Genomic DNA, 17,475 nt, shown 5'->3' with positions numbered 1-17,475 from the left:
TTTAAGCACAAAAATTTTTTGCGCTGTCAAACTATAAATTTATTTTTGGATAAATGGTATAAAACTCCCATGTCGTAAAAATTTAGTTGAAAACCTGTTATGGTAAAAAAAACAGGGCAACACCCTTGGCGTCCTCTATGGTTTTTGAAATTATTCACATGCTCCCTCAGTTATATATTTTTAATGATGTTTGGTATTAATAATTAATGTATATTAATTATTAAAGAATGAAATTTATCATATAATTAAAATTAATAGGTCCTCCAAAATATGAGCTCAATAATTTTTTTGACTGTAATTCAAATTTAAATAGTATAAATAGTATTTATAATGATATCAATAAGTGGTAGAGTTTGTAATTTGCCAATAAATTAGTAATTAGAGAGTGAAAATTGCTGGTTAAAAATGTAGTTGAAGGATGTAATTTTAAACTTGTTAAAATAAAAATTATATGCTTTAAACGTATTCCTTAGGGCTGATAATCTTCTTTCTTGTATTCGGTAATGGGGTTTTCTCCCAGTCTTTCTCTCGTTCATCTACCATCGATTTTCTCCTCCACCAACTGTGGCAAGCGACCATCGCCAGTGACCCGCTCCCGACATTGCGGCGACCCATCGTCGCCCAACCCCAATATTTTACGGACATCCACGCGCTCGCCTGCCCGCCCTGAGATTGCAACACAAACCCCCCCTCTTTTCACGAATGTTCTCACTTTCTCTCTGCCCGTCACCGTCGCAGGCGACCAACGCTGACATCAGAGTCCCTTCACCCCCATGACTCTTTTCCGTCCATCCCCCGATTCTCCACCGGTCTTCGGCCGGATTTCAATGCCCCCACTTACTACTTAATCAAGAAATTATTGGCAGTTATATTGATTTGTAAAAACTTTTCACAGGATGAAGAAAACATCTGAAACTTTCGAATCTGTTAAAAAGATTCTGAATGAAGTGGTGGTCTGTGAGTTGAGCTCATTAGAGAAGCAACCAAAATTTTTCCGAGAGCCACACTTCTCTCAACTTATGGTGTGTTTTCATGATTTTATGTTAAATCTCTCTTTTGTTTTCTTTCTTAATGATTGCGAAAAGATACCTGCAAATAACTTGAATTGAGTTTTTGAACTCCATCTACATAAAATCAGCTTGCCTAAATTACCCCTCAACCTTCCCAACTTTTCTTGATCCATTGTATTCTGTTGCAGAAGCATAAACATTCTTCTGACACGATATTTCATATCTCGATCCGCTGCAGGAATGATGGAGGCATGTTCTTCTCTGACCTTCATGACCCTTTATGATCCAGCAAAAGACAGCAGCTTCCAGTAGCCACACGATGTCAAAAAATCTAACTTAAGTCGCGAAGGAGGTGTTTTGTGTAAGTGCTGACGAATCTTTTGTGCTGGGAGAATATTGATGAGGGGTCCCCATGCAATGCTCCATTACTGGGGTCAAAGTCCGCCAAAGCATTTGAATCCCGTACATGAAGGCTGGCTTGACACTGGAGATATAGGGCAGATAGACGACCATGGTAATCTCTGGCTTATTGGGCGTGAAAAGGATAGAATCAAGAGTGGAGGGGAGACCATTTACCCAGAAGAGGTAATCATGTTACCCAACCTGTATACTAATCTTTCCCAATTGGATATTCAAGTTTGTTGGCAAGACATACATGTAAAATGATGTGATACAGGTAGAGGCCGTCTTATCCCAGCATCCTGGAATTTCCAGAACTGTTGTTGTTGGAGTTCCAGATTCTCGGTTAACAGAGATGGTGATTGCCTGTGTTCAACCAAACGACGGTTAGCAATGGGCTGAATTTGGCAGCAACAAAGACCAGATCCAATGTTTATCCAGTGAGATCCTCAAGCACTTTTGTCAGGAAAAGAACTTAACAGGGTATGTCTTAGCTTTACATATTCATAGTCCTTTTACTTCTGCCAAATTTCAGACTGGTGTAAGAAAATCTTCAATCCATGCAGGTTTAAAATTCCGAAAAGATTTATTTTAGGGAGAAGACATTTCCAATGACAACAACTGGGAAATTAAAGAGGGACCAAGTCAGAGCAGAAGTAATGCCTGAAATGCAACGGAATTCCTATCCAGCAAACTATAACCCAACAACTACGTCCTTCTGGGAAAGCATAATTGCTGTCCGATATTTGAGGGCTACGATGATTAAGGTTAGTAGCTAAAGCATTAGTTTATCTTTCATATATAATAGATTGTGATTATCTTTTTCTATTGTTTTTTGTTTCAACTTTGTCGTGCCATACGTTTTCTACGCATGAAATTGTTCTTTTCATCTATTGTGCATTGCCAAATATCAGTATAAATCATGTAAGTAACTAAAGTTGCTCTCATCAACACCACCACCACCACCACACACACACACACACACACACAAAAGGAAAAAAAAAAACAATAAAGAAAGGAAAAAAAAGAGAAAACTAAACGTTGCTTATTTGCTTTTTAGTAGTTATGCATTCTTGCTTGTTGTTTGGTCGCCAGTTTTTCTTTTTAAGCCAAGGATAGTAGCAGAGTTTCTTTTCCCCTGCCTCCAAGGACACCCTCTTGTAGGCCTATGAATTCTAAGGAAAACGTTGTCTCTGTTCTGGCATCAATGAAGTCTCAGCCTATCAAGTTTCGTGAAATTTTGAGAACGTTCAAAATTTAGCTGTTATGCACGATTTTATTAAAACTAGTTTATTTCCCTTATATACTAACTTGTAGTTATTTTTAGGCTTATCAAATTTAACACATAAATGCATGTGTCTAGAACTACATTTGGGTCAAATTTCGTGGAATTCTGAAAACGTTCAAAATTTAACTGGTTTGCACGATTTTATTAAAGCAAGTTTGTTTCCCTTTTATACTAACTTGTAGTTATTTGGGTCAAGTTTCAAGGAATACTGAGAACGTTCAGAATTGAGCTCTTTTGTACTGTTTATTTAAAGCAAGTTTGTTTCTCTTTTATACTAACTTGTAATTATTACGCTCAGTAAATTTACTACACAAATGCATGGGTCTAGACCTATATTTGGGTCAAGTTTCGTGGATTTCTGAGAACGTTCAAAATTTAACTATCATGGACGATTTTATTAAAGAAAGCTTGTTTCCCTTTTATACTAACTTGAAGTATTACTACACTTAGCAAATTTACCACACAAATGCATTGGTCTAAACCTACGTTTGGGTCAAGTTTCGTGGAATTCTGAGAACATTCAAAATTTAGCTATTTTGCACGATTTTATTAAAACAAGTTTGTTTTCCTTTTATACTAACTTGTAGTTATTATTACGCATACCAAATTTATCATAGAAATGCATGAGTCTAGACCTACGTTTGGGTCAAGTTTCGAGTAATACTGAGAACGTTCAGAATTTAGCTGTTTTGCATGGTTTTATTAAACGAAGTTTGTTTCCCTCTTATACTAACTTATAGTTATTATTACGCTCAACAAATTTACCACACAAATGTATGGGTCTAGACCTACATTTGGGTTAAGTTTCGTGGATTTTCGAGAACATTCAAAATTTAACTATTTTGGACGGTTTTATTAAAGCAAGTTTGTTTCCCTTTTATACTAACTTGAAGTTATTATTACGCTTAGCAAATTTACCACACAAATGCATGGGTCTAGACCTACGTTTGGGTCGGGTTTCGTGGAATTATCAGAACATTCAAAATTTAGCTGTTTGGCACGGTTATTATGCTTAACAAATTTACCAGACAAATGCATGGGTCTAGACCTACGTTTGGGTCAAGTTTCATGGAATTTTGAGAACGTTCAAAATTTAGTTGTTTTGCACGGTTTTATTAAAACATGTTTGTTTCCCTTTTCTACTAATTTGTAGTTATTTTTAAGCTTAACAAATTTATCACACAAATGCATGAGTCTACACATACGTTTGGGTCAAGTTAGAACTCTTAGAACTTTCAAAATTTAGTTGTTTTGCATGGTTTTATTAAAACAAGTTTGTTTTTCTTTTATACTAACTTGTAGTTACTATTACACTTAGCAAAATTTTCCACACAAATTCTGGGGTCTAGACCTACGTTTGGGTCAGGTTTCGTGGATTTGTGAGAACGTTCAAAATTTAGTTGTTTTTCACGGTTTTATTAAGGCAAGTTTGTTTCTCTTTTATACTAACTTGTAGTTATTATTACTCTTAGCAAATTTACCATACAAATACATGCGTTTAAACATACGTTTGTATCAAGTTTCGTGGAATTCTGATAACGTTCAAAATTTAGTTGTTTTGCACGATTTTATTATATCAAGTTTGTTTTTCTTTTATACTAACTTGTAGTTATTATTATACTTAGCAAACTTTACCATACAAATGCATGAATCTAGACCTATGTTTGGGTCAAGTTTTGTGGAATTTTGAGAACGTTCAAAATTTAACTATTTGTCATGTTTTATAAAAGCCAGTTTGTTTCCCTTTTATACTAACTTGTAGTTATTATTACACTAAGCAAATTTACCATAAAAATGCATGGGTCTAGAACTACGATTGAGTCAAGTTTCGTGGAATTCTTAGAACGTTAAAAATCTAGCTGTTTGGCACGATTTTATTAAAATAAATTTGTTTCCTTTTTATACTAACTTGTAGTTGTTATTATGCTTAGCAAATTTACCACACAAATGCATTCGTCTAGACCTACGTATTGAAAATTTAGTTGTTTTGCACGACTTTATTAGAGCAAGTTTGTTTCCCTTTTATACTAACTTGTAGTTATTATCACGCATACCAAATTTATCATAAAAATGCATAAGTTTAGACCTACGTTTCGGTCAAGTTTCGTGGATTTTTGAGAACGTTCAAAATTTAACTATTTTGGATGATTTTATTAAAGCAAGTTTGTTTCCCTTTTATACTATCTTGAAGTTATTATTACGCTTAGCAAATTTACCAAACAAATGCATGGGTCTAGACGTACGTTTGGGTCAAGTTTCATGGAATACTGAGAATGTTTAAAATTTAGCAGTTTTGCACTGTTTATTAAACATGTTTTTCCTAATACTAATTTGTAGTTACGATTACGCGTAGCAAATTTACCAAAGAAATGCATGCGTCTAGACCTATGTTTTGGTCAAGTTTCGTGGAATTCTAAGAACGTTCAAAATTTAGTTATTATTACACTTAGAAAATTTACCACACAAATGCATGGTCTAGACCTACATTTGGGTCAAGTTTCATGGAATTCTGAGAACGTTCCAAATTTGGCTGTTTTGCACGGTTTTATTAAAGCTAGTTTGTTTCCCTTTTATACTAAATTGTAGTTATTATGATGCTTAGCAAATTTACCATACAAATGCATGGGTCTAGACCTACGTTTGGGTCAGGTTTCGTGGAATTCTGAGAACATTCAAACTTTAGTTTTTTCCACGGTTTTATTTAAGTAAGTTTGTTTCCCTTTTCTACTAATTTGTAGTTATTATTAAGCTTAGAAAATTTAGTTATTATTACGCTTAGAAAATTTACCACACAAATGCACGGGTCTAGACCTATGTTTGGGTCAAGTTTCATGAAATTTTGAGAACGTTCCAAATTTGGCTGTTTTGCACGACTTTATTAAAGCGAGTTTGTTTCCCTTTTATACTAAATTGTAGTTATTATTACGCTTAGCAAATTTGCCATACAAATGCATCGGTCTAGACTTACGTTTTGGTCAAGTTTCGTGGAATTCAGAGAACGTTCAAAATTTAGTTGTTTTGCACGGTTTTATTAAATCAAGTTTGTTTTCCTTTTCTACTAATTTATAGTTATTATTAAGCTTAGCAAATTTACCATACAAATGCATGGGTCTAGACCTACGTTTGGGTCAAGTTTCGTGGAATTTTGAGAACGTTCAAAATTTAGTTGTTTTCAACGATTTTATAAAAGCAAGTTTGTTTCCCAATTCTACTAATTTGTAGGTATTATTAAGCTTAGCAAATTTACCACATAAATGTATGAGTCTACACATACGTTTTGGTCAAGTTTCGTGGAATTCTTAGAACGTTCAAATTTACTTGTTTTGTATGATTTTATTAAAACAAATTTGTTTCCCTTTTATACTATCTTGAAGTTATTATTACGCTTAGCAAGTTACCATACAAATTCATGGGTCTAGACCTACGTTTGGGTCAAGTTTTGGAAAATTCTCAGAACGTTCAAAATTTTGTATTTTTGCACGATTTTATTAAAGCAAGTTTATTTCCTTTTATACTAACTTGTAGTTACAATTACGCATAGCAAATTTACCATAGAAATGCATGCGTCTAGACCCATGTTTGGGTCAAGTTTCATGGAATTCTGAAAACGTTCAAAATTTGTATATTTGTCACGTTTTATAAAGCCAGTTTGTTTCCCTTTTATACTAACTTGTAGTTATTATTATGCTTAGCAAATTTACCATAAAAATGCATGGGTCTAGAACTACGATTGGGTCAAGTTTCGTCGAATTCTGAGAACGTTTAAAATTTAGCTGTTTGGTACGATTTTATTAAAATAAACTTGTTTCCCTTTTATACTAACTTGTAGTTATTATTGTGCTTAACAAATATATCACACAAATGCTTGGGTCTAGACCTACGTTTGGGTCAATTTTGGTGGATTTCTGAGAATGTTCAAAATTTAGTTGTTTTGCATGGTTTTATTAAGGCAAGATTGTTTCTCTTTTATACTAACTTGTAGTTATTATTACGCTTAGCAAATATACCATACAAATGCTTGGGTCTAGACCTACGTTTGGGTCAATTTTCGTGGATTTCTGAGAGCGTTCAAAATTTAGCTGTTTTGCACAGTTTTATTAAGGCAGGATTGTTTCTCTTTTATTCTAACTTGTAGTTATTATTACGCTTATCAAATTTACCACACAAATGCATGCATTTAGACCTACGTTTGTATCAAGTTTCATTGAATTCTGAGAAAGTTCAAAATTTAGTTATTTTGCATGTTTTTATTAAAACAAGTTTGTTTGCCTTTTATACTAACTTGTAGTTATTATTACACTTAGCAAACTTTACCATACAAATGCATGAGTCTAAACCTACGTTTGGGTCAAGTTTCGTGGGATTTTGAGAGCGTTAAAAATTTAACTATTTGTCGCGTTTTATAAAAGCCAGTTTATTTTCCTTTTATACTAACTTATAGTTATTATTAAGCTTAGCAAATTTACCATAAAAATGCATGGGTGTACAGCTACGATTGGGTCAAGTTTGTTGAAATTTTGAGAACGTTCAAAATTTAGCTGTTTGGCACGATTTTTTTAAAATAAATTTGTTTCCCTTTCTATACTAACTTGTAGTTATTATTACCCTTAGAAAATTTACCATACAAATGCATGGTCTAGACCTACGTTTGGGTCAAGTTTCGTGGAATTCTGAAAACGTTGAAAATTTAACGGTTTTGCACGATTTTATTAAAGCAAGTTTGTTTCCCTTTTATACTAACTTGTAGTTATTATCATGCATACCAAATTTTTTCATACAAATGCATAAGTCTAGACCTACGTCCAACGGTTGAGAGTTACCATACAAATTAATTACTTGTCCAACGGTTGAGAGTGGTTTTGGACAAGTTAATCAGTCCTAGTCAGGCAGCATTCATACCGGGACGAAGCATAGGTGACAACATTATGCTAGCCTAGAAACTATTTACGGGCTACAATCAGGCGCGACTGCCCCCAAGATGCACATTAAAGGTGGGTATTAGGAAGGCCTATGACACAGTTGAGTGGGACTTCCTTGTAGCGACTTTGCAACTTTTCGGGTTTCCATCAACATTCACCAAGTGGATTGAGGAGTGTATTACGACGACCTCATTTTCGATTTGCTTAAACGAAAATCCCCATGGATTCTTTGCTGGAGCGAGAGGACTTCGACAGGGAGACCCTTTATCTCCCTACTTGTTTGTGTTTGTTATGGAAGTATTGAATTTGGGACTTTCGCAATTAATTGAGCAGGATATGCAATTCACGTATCATTGGAAGTGTGAGCCAGCGAGAATATTCCAGTTGAGATTTGCGGATGATCTCCTCCTCTTCTATAGTGCTGACACGGACTTTGTTAGAGTCCTAAAGGTGGGACTGGACCAGTTTGCGGAATGGTCGGGCCTCCGACTTAATATTCAAAAGAGTCACCTAATTATCTCCCGGTCTGCACTAGAAACGAAAGAACAGTTGCTATCAATCTTGGGCTTCCAGGAGGGACAACTCCCAATGAGGTACTTGGGCCTTCCTCTAATCTCATCTAGATTATCTATCTCTGATTATCAGCCACTTTTATCTAAAATTGATGCTCGTATTTCTGGATGGGAGGGAATGTCAATATCATATGTTGGTCGGGTACAAATCATAAAATCTGTACTTTCAGCATTAAGCTTGTATTGGGCTTCTGCATTCATATTACCGAAGGCAATTATTAAGGAAGTGGAGAAACGCCTTCGAACATTCCTCTGGAAAGGCACTTCAGATACAGGATATGCAAAAGTCGCGTGGAAAGATATTTGCAAACCGGTGGTGGAAGGGGGCCAAGGTATTAAAGATATTGAGATATTCAACCGAGCCCTAATGACAAAGAAATTGTGTGATGTCATTAGATGTGACCGAACGTCAATATAGGTTGAATGGTTGCAGCTTGGACGACTTCGAAATAAATCCATTTGGATAGTCGATGAGAAGGGAGGATCGTGGAGTTGGAGAAAACTAATGCAACTACGCAGCCTTATCCAACCAATGGTGGAGCTGCATATTGGAGATGGAAGGACCTTTTATCTTTGGAAGGATCCATGGCATCACCTTGGACCCCTGATTACTAGATTTCCACGAGGACCGAGTTTACTTGGACTTGATGAATCTACCAAACTCCATGTGGTTTTGGATGAGGGCCAATGGCACTGGCCCCTCATCACGGATTTGGAATGCTTTCAGATTACCCATACATTACCCCCGATTCATGGTGGAGAGGATAGAATCATTTCGCGATTCCCGGAAGGGCGACCAACCGCCCAAGCTATATACAAACTTATTCACCCACCTGGACCGAAAGTAGGCTGGACTTCACTACTTTCGGGTTCGTTGAAGATACCAAGGCATTCATTTATCTTATTGATGGCTATCTAGGAAAAATTACCGACGACGGACAAACCATGGCTCACACACCTTGGAGGATGTATTCTTTGTGATGAGGACGCAGACGAAACACACTCCCACTTGTTCTTCCGATGCCGTTTCAGTAGACGATGCCTTGCAGCCATACGGCAAATTACTCGATTCGCTTGGCCGAACAGAGATTGGGCGAGGGATGTGGAATGGGCAACAAAGAAATGGAGAGGCAAGCATATCATCAATGTAGCATATCGAGCGTTACTTGGAGCATTCGTTTACCATATATGACGAGAACGAAACACGAGACGATTCCAACAAATTGAGCACCCGAAAAATGTATTGGCTTCCTTTATTGTCGACGACATTAGACAGAGGATTTTGAGTATTCATCTCTCTAGTTCCATTAGTACATGTGCCCTTTATAGACTATGGTGTATCCCTTGGCCTGTCGAGGGATAACACAATTGACTGTTGTACTGTACTATTTTACTTAATGAAACTTACCTTTACCCAAAAAAGTCTAGACCTACGTTTGGGTCAAGTTCCTAGGAATACTGAGAATGTTCAGAATTTAGCTGTTTTGCACGGTTTTATTAAAGCAAGTTTGTTTGCCTCTTATACTAACTTGTAGTTATTATTACGCTTAGCAAATTTACCACCCAAATGCATGGGTCTAGACTTACATTTGGGTCTAGTTTTGTGGATTTCTGAGAACATTCAAAATTTAACTATTTCGGACGGTTTTATTAAAGCAAGTTTGTTTTTCTTTTATACTATCTTGAAGTTATTATTACTCATAGCAAATTTACCACACAAATGAATGGGTCTGGACCTAAGTTTGGGTCAGGTTTTATGGAATTATCAGTACATTCAAAATTTAGCTGTTTGACACAGTTTTATTAAAACAAGTTTGTTTCCCTTTTCTACTAATTTGTAGTTATTATTACACTTAGCAAATTTACCACACTAATGCATGGGTCTATACCTACGTTTGGGTCAAGTTTTGTGGAATTCTGAGAACGTTCAAAATTTAGCTGTTTTGCATGGTTTTATTGATGGAAATTTATTTTCCTTTTATACTAATTTGTAGTTATTATTACACTTAACAAATTTACCACACAAATGCACGCGTCTAGACCTACGTTTGGGTCAAGTTTCGTGAAATTTTGAGAATGTTCCAAATTTAGCTGTTTGGCACGGTTTTATTAAAACAAGTTGATTTCCCTTTTCTACTAATTTGTAGTTATTATTATGCTTAACAAATTTACCACCCTAATGCATGGGTCTAGACCTACATTTGGATCAAGTTTCGTGGAATTCTGAGTCAGTTTAAAATTTAGTTATTTTGCATGGTTTTATTAAAGTAAGTTTGTTTTCCTTTTCTACTAATTTGTAGTTATTATTACGCTTAGCAAATTTACCACACAAATTCATGGGTCTATACCTATGTTTGGATGAAGTTTCGTGGAATTCTGAGAACTTTCAAAATTTGGCTATTTTGCACGGTTTTATTAAAGCCAGTTTGTTTCCCTTTTATACTAAGTTGTAGTTATTAATACGCTTAGCAAATTTACTATACAAATGCATGGGTCTAGACCCACGACTGGGCCGAGTTTCGTGGAATTATGAGAATGTTCAACATTTAGCTGTTTGGCACGATTTTATTAAAACAAGTTTGTTTCTCTTTTCTACTAACTTGTAGTTATTATTACGCTTAGCAAAAATACCACACAAATGATGGGTCTAGACCAATGTTTGGGTTAAGTTTCGTGGAATTCGGAGAACGTTCAAATTTTAGCTGTTATGCACGGTTTTATTAAAACAAGTTTGTTTCCCTTATATACTAACTTGTAGTTATTATTACGCTTAACAAATTTACCACATAAATGCATGGGTCTATAGCTACGTTTTGGTCAAGTTTCGTAAAATTTTGAGAACGTCCAAAATTTAACTGTTCTGCACGATTTTATTAAAATAAGTTTGTTTCTCTTTTATACTAACCTGTAGTTATTATTACGCTTAGCAAATTTACCACACAAATGCATGGGTCTAGATCTACGTTTGGGTCAAGTTTCGTGGAATTCTGAGAACGTTCAAAATTTAGTTGTTTTGCACGGTTTTATTAAGGCAAGATTGTTTCTCTTATATTATTAGGTTTAGACCTACGATTGGGTCAAGTTTCGTGGAATTGTGAGAAAGTTCAAAATTTAACTATTTGTGACGTTTTATAAAAGACAATTTGTTTCCCTTTTATACTAAATAGTAGTTATTATTATGCTTAGCAAATTCAGCATAAAAATGAATGGGTCCAAATCTACGATTGGGTCAAGTTTCGTGAAAAATTATACTAACTTTTTACTAAAATTACATTAAGGTCTATTTTTCTTAATTATCATAAACTGCATAATTTTTCTAAATATTGCATTGAGGTCCAAATTTTTTCCTGAAAATTGCACTAAGGTCTTTCCTAGAATTACATTAAGGTCCATTTTTTTTTCCTAATTATCCTAAACTACATAATTTTCTTAAAATTGCATTCAGGTCCAAACTTTTTTCTGAATTTTGCATTTAGGTCCAAATTTGTATTAGAATTACATAAGGTCCATTTTTCTTAATTATCCTAAACTACATAATTTTCTTAAAATTGCATTCAGGTCCAAACTTTTTCTAAATTTTGCATTTAGGTCCAAATTTGTATTAGAATTACATAAGGTCCATTTTTCTTAATTATCCTAAACTGAATAATTTTTCTAAAAAAATTACATGAAGGTCCAAATATTTTTCTAAAATTTCATTAAGGTACAAATTATTCCTAAAATTCAATTAACGTCCTATTTTTCCCAACTATCCTAAACTGCATAATTTTCCTAAAAATTGTATTAAGGTCCAAACTTTTTCCTAAAAATTGCGTTAAGGTCTAAATTTTTCCTAAAAGTGCATTAATGTCCAAACTTTTTTCTAAAATTGCATTAAAAATCCAAATTTTTCTATAATTACAGAAATTATATAGAATAATTTTTATTTTACAGACTTTTTTTCAAATTATAGATTTTTTCAAATTTCCAAAAAATTTATGGATTATTTTTTAAAATCATAGAAAATTTTAAAAATTACATAAAATGAAGGAAAAAATTTAAAATTTCAGAAAAATTTTTAAATTGCAGAAAATCATTAAAAAATTTAAAATTAGAGAAAATTATTAAAATTACATAAAATTATGAAATTTTTTATAAATTACATAAATATATTAGAAATTTATAAAATTATCGAAAATTATGAAAAAATTTTAAAAAATTACAGAAAATTTTAAAAATCAAAGAAAAATTTTTAGAAAATTAAGAAAAAAAATTTAAATTTACAAAAAAGAAATTAAATTTTTTCAATTACAGAATTTTTTTACAAATTTCAGAAATGTACTAAATTTATAAATTTATAAAAATTACCAAAAATTTATGAATTAGATATATTTTTAAAAAATTACATACAAATAAAAGCTAGACATAAATTCTTAAAAAAGTAGAAGGGATGGGTTACTTACCTTGAAGTGGTGGCTGGTGGGGCTGGTGGGGGTAGTGGGCTAGCGGTGGGGCAATAACGGTCGTGGATGGGTGGAGATGGAGAGTTGGAGCACCGAGAGGAGAGGAGCGGAGAGTGAGGGAGAAATGAGGGAAAAATCTGCTAAATACCCATTTATATATATATTTTTCGGAAAATAGCCATGGCCGTTACAAATACCGACACAAAGGGTATTACAACAAGTGAAAAGTCGTGCCTAAACGAATTCCAATAATAAAGTTGTGTATAAACCATTCCAATGAGGGTTACAATATATGATATTTGTAATTAACATAAACGACATCGTAGTGAGCAACCATGGATAAAACCATTACAAAGAGTATTCCAAACATTGAAAATGACGAGTTTTGCGCCTAACATTCATAAAGTCGTTGCAAACAGTATTCCAAATAAATAATTATTTTTCATTAGAATGTACAAAAAATCCATAATAAACAATTTAATATTGTAGAAAAAAGTATCCATTATGTGGAATAATATAATTTAAACACATAATAAAATAAATTATAGTTGACATTGATACATGTTCACAGTATGCAGTAAATTTGTATATTCATAAATATTAGTATTATATTGATATAACTATCATCTTACATTGTTGAACTATATGGTCCGTCAAAATTCAGATCCAACCGTTAGATCTGATCATACATACATTAGAATATATTTGCCAAAGTTTTAGCCTTATTGTGTATCGAATGTCAAGATATCGTACCCAGACATAAGAGTAATCCTTCAAGATTGTCTATCATTAGATCAGGCCATTTGATTTTAAATCATACTTACTGATATGATCTAATGGACACATTCTTAAATATATTTAAATTTGGTATCGGGTGCTCAGATTTAAAGATATCATAATTGCAAATATAAGTTTTTGAAATAGAACAACCCTTGTAACAACTTTTAAAACGGTTCTACATTTTCGGTATAGAATCGACTGTTCGCACAACATTTGTAATGGCCAATTAAATGAAATGATCCCCCATTTTTTTATTTTTCTGCCATTATTATAAGATGGACTGGCTTTTGTAACGACTATTTAAATTATGGCAGTTGCAAAAGTTCATTTCCCTCCATTTTTCAGATGGTGCCGAAAGTTTTCCGCATTAATTTGGAACAGCTATTGTAACTGTTTTGTTAATATTTTGGCCGTTCCAAATAAATTATTTTTTCAAAAAAAATAAATATGTTTTATAAAATATCGCAAAATTAATATATTTCATTACAAAACACTAGATTATGTAGCGTCATATTCATGAGTCTCGCTGTCCTTGAAGCTTTTTTCATCATCCTCATCTTCTTCATTATCAGTTTGACCTTGTTGCGTCCCTGATGTACTTGCACCCTGTTGTTGTGCAACCGAAAGATCAACAAAGATTTGTATACCATCAGAATCATGGAGATCGGACGTTTGATTGTCCGTAGGAACTTCAGGGACTAGTATGACTTCCTTAGGCTGATGTACGATATCAGTCCACCGCTCATCGGCAACTCTCCAAACCTTGATTTTACAAACACCCAATCCGTTTTGTCTCTCTTCATACTTGGGTATTCAGTGTAGTACATTTATATTACTTGTTGTGCCATTATGAATGGTTCAGCCTTTTAGTGCACATTTTGAAGTTTACATCAACGAGGTGATAACGAGGGTGTACCTTCATGCCACTGGATCGACCCAACGATACTTGAATAGAATGATGTGCAAGTTTGAAATAACTGGGTATATCAATTGAATGATCTTTGTGATTATCCAATATAAGTCATTGTCATCGTTTGTATACGATGAACTTTTCATACGCAACCCATAATTCATGGTTGACTTACCGATGTTATGATGTTTTGTGTTGAAATAGTAACCATGCACAAAATAGCAAGGAAACATCATCACCTATGCATTGGGACCCCAATAATGACACTTTAAGTACTCGTTGTCTTTGTAGTTCAACTCGGGATAAACTTGCATGTTCATCAATTATACAATATTTTATGTAGCACAATATATAGTTTTAATTATTAAAAAATGTATAAACTTACATGTCGTTTGAACTAATCCTTGAAATTAGTTGATATAAGTCGATAAAAAATTGGGTCGTCTGAATGATGGTGCTGGTACATTTCATTCAAGAATGATCTGTGGAAATTCAGTTAAATTATAAATATATATATATATATACACTTAACATGTATATTAAAATTGCAAAGTTGGAAATTAACAACTTACTTATAATATGGCATGACTACTTCTTAGTTGGTCAATATATACGTCTCGATTATGTGTCGTTTTGATCCACTGAGCCATTTCTTCTTTGAGGCCCCATTAGCTCGGTCAGGGTGGTTGAAAATAGACAATTAGATTCTATGTTCGTTGCTCGCGAGATCATCATTTCTACGAGGCATGCTTCGTTTAGATAGAACATCTGACTTAAAGTAGTGTGAAGAGAATAATACGATTTTTTTGACAATGGATGACTCCACATATGCTTTGTTCTTCACATTTTTCTTGAAGTGACATAGAAACCTTTCAAAGGGGTACATCCACCTATATTGCACTGGCCCTACGTGGGCGTCATATGGCAGGTGAACAATGAGATGCTCTATTGAGTCAAAGAATGATGGAGGAAATATCTTTTCAAGGTTGCACATGATGACGACAATACTGTGTTCCAACTCATATAGCTTGGTGACATCGAGCATGGTCGAATATATGTATTGGAATAAAAGACTCACCTCCGTTAATGTGCTCCATACATGCTCAGGCAACATCTCACGAAAGGCAACGAGATCTATTTTTGCATTAATATGTAACAGTCGTGGCTCTTCATGCCGTGCATCGTCAACTTTGTTATGTCAATGCAACAAGCAAAGTTAGATGTGCAGCCATTGGGAAACTTAAGGCCTCGAATCCATTCACATATCCTCCTCTTCTGCTCCTTCGTTAGCATATAAACTGCTTTAGGCATAGTGTTCGGTCTCTGTTCATGCAACTTAAGCTCTGGCTAATTACAGATGATCTTCAAATCCTTTCGTGCATTCAAAATATCCTTCGTCTTTCCCTTTATATCCATCACGGTAATGAATATATTGTCAAACACATTTTTCTTAAGGTATATGACACCAAAATTGTTTCGGATCAATTGTGTTACCTAGTATGGGAGATTCCAGAACATGCTTTTCTTTGTCCACTTGTGGACGTTATCATAGCCAGTAGGGAGTGTCAACAACATTTCAACTGCACGACTGATGTCTGCAACCTAATTGCGGATCAGCTCTCATGTCAGCCTTGGACGTGCAACCTTATATTCCACACGATTCTTTGTGTAGGCTTTCTTGTTCCTTCAGTAGGGATGGTCCTTAGGGAGAAACTGCGTCTGGTAGTCAAAGTAGCATACCTTCCTACCATGCTGCAGACGGAATGCACGTATGTCATCCATATAAACTAGACACCCCATAATACCGGCGGCACTCCATCTAAACGCCATCCCATAGGCGGGTAGGTAATTCATAGTCCACATCAATGCTGCTCACATAATGAATGCCTTGTCCGTGGCATTGTCATCGTTCCAACATCCACATCCCACAATTGCAATAGCTCTTTAATCAACGGCTCCAAGTACACATCAATGAGACGCTTCGAATTAGAAGGGCCAGGGATCACCATCATAAGAAATATGTACTCAAAACTCATGCACATTCCTAGGAGAAAATTGTACGCTGTTATGATAACAGACCAACATGAATAAGTACGATCGTACTGCCCGTGCGGCGCATCGTTTGTGCAAAAGGCCCAACCAAATATTATGCTACTCTTCTGCAAAGTAGGGATACATCCTATCAAAATGCTTCCAAGCCTCTGCATCGAAAGGATGACACATTGAGCTATCCTCTGCTGATGTGTGGTATACCACATCATGTGCCCCGCAATTTCTCTCGAAGCATATAACCTCTACAAACAAGGAGTAAGTGGCAGGTACCTCAGAACGGCATACGAGGACTTCTTGCGATGGGATTCTCGCTCCAGCGTCGGCTTGTACCTAGCGTCTCCATGAAACTTGCAGTACTCCAAATCAACGTCGTCCTCCAAGTACAACATGCAGCCATTCTTACATGCATCAATCTTCTCAATAGGTAAATCCAATGTATTGTAGTAATCTCTCGGCAAGGTGTGTTCGGGGGACAATATTTTATTAGCCTATTAAGATATTCGATCTTATGATCGCTCATAAAAATAGCCATCTGTCTTGATATTCACCAGCTCTGCAACATAAGTCAATTGAGATTGGGTGCAATCATTCCACAATGGTTGGTCGGCAGCATGCACTACATCATAAAATCGGTCTACCAACCCAAACACATAATCATAGGAGCCACCGCCATAATAATATGAACTAAGACCGGCTTCAATAGGATGGACCTTTTACCATCATCAGGCACACTATCGTGATAAGAAGAAAAATAACTAGACCCGGCCGCATAAAAAACCATCCACTGCATCCAATCGATCTGTTGTTCATCACCCAAGTGTGAATATTTACCATCCTCATGAGAAGCTGGGATTTGCTCCTCTTGCAGTAGGGGCAGCACAACATTAAAGTACTCATGCACTCTCTCCTTGCCATGTGAAGCCCAATTATAATATTTTGACATAAACCCTGGCATACACGAGTGATAACTGACATCCACGGGTATTCTGAACTTTGTATTTTTGCACTTTCATCAAGGAACCTAATTTTATCTCCATTCATATGTCCACACTAACACATGGCCCATTTTATGAAAGTTTTAACCCAATCATCAAATTTCGGTG

General features: G+C 34.9%; 1 long non-coding RNA gene across 1 annotated transcript; it reads left to right on the top strand.

Annotated features, from left to right (window-relative positions):
• Positions 1 to 503: 503 nt before the first annotated feature.
• LOC110011299 (uncharacterized) lies at positions 504 to 9,632 on the top strand. Its single transcript, XR_002286273.2, has 4 exons — positions 504 to 1,022; positions 1,249 to 1,595; positions 1,687 to 1,892; positions 1,976 to 9,632. It is a non-coding gene; the product is annotated as an uncharacterized LOC110011299 (long non-coding RNA).
• Positions 9,633 to 17,475: the final 7,843 nt, after the last annotated feature.

Source organism: Sesamum indicum, linkage group LG7 (assembly GCF_026168435.1).
Source record: "Sesamum indicum cultivar Baizhima isolate 11 linkage group LG7, ASM2616843v1, whole genome shotgun sequence".
Lineage (NCBI taxonomy): Eukaryota > Viridiplantae > Streptophyta > Magnoliopsida > Lamiales > Pedaliaceae > Sesamum > Sesamum indicum.
Note: the sequence above shows the minus strand (reverse complement) of the source record. Positions and strands in the feature narration are given on the sequence as shown.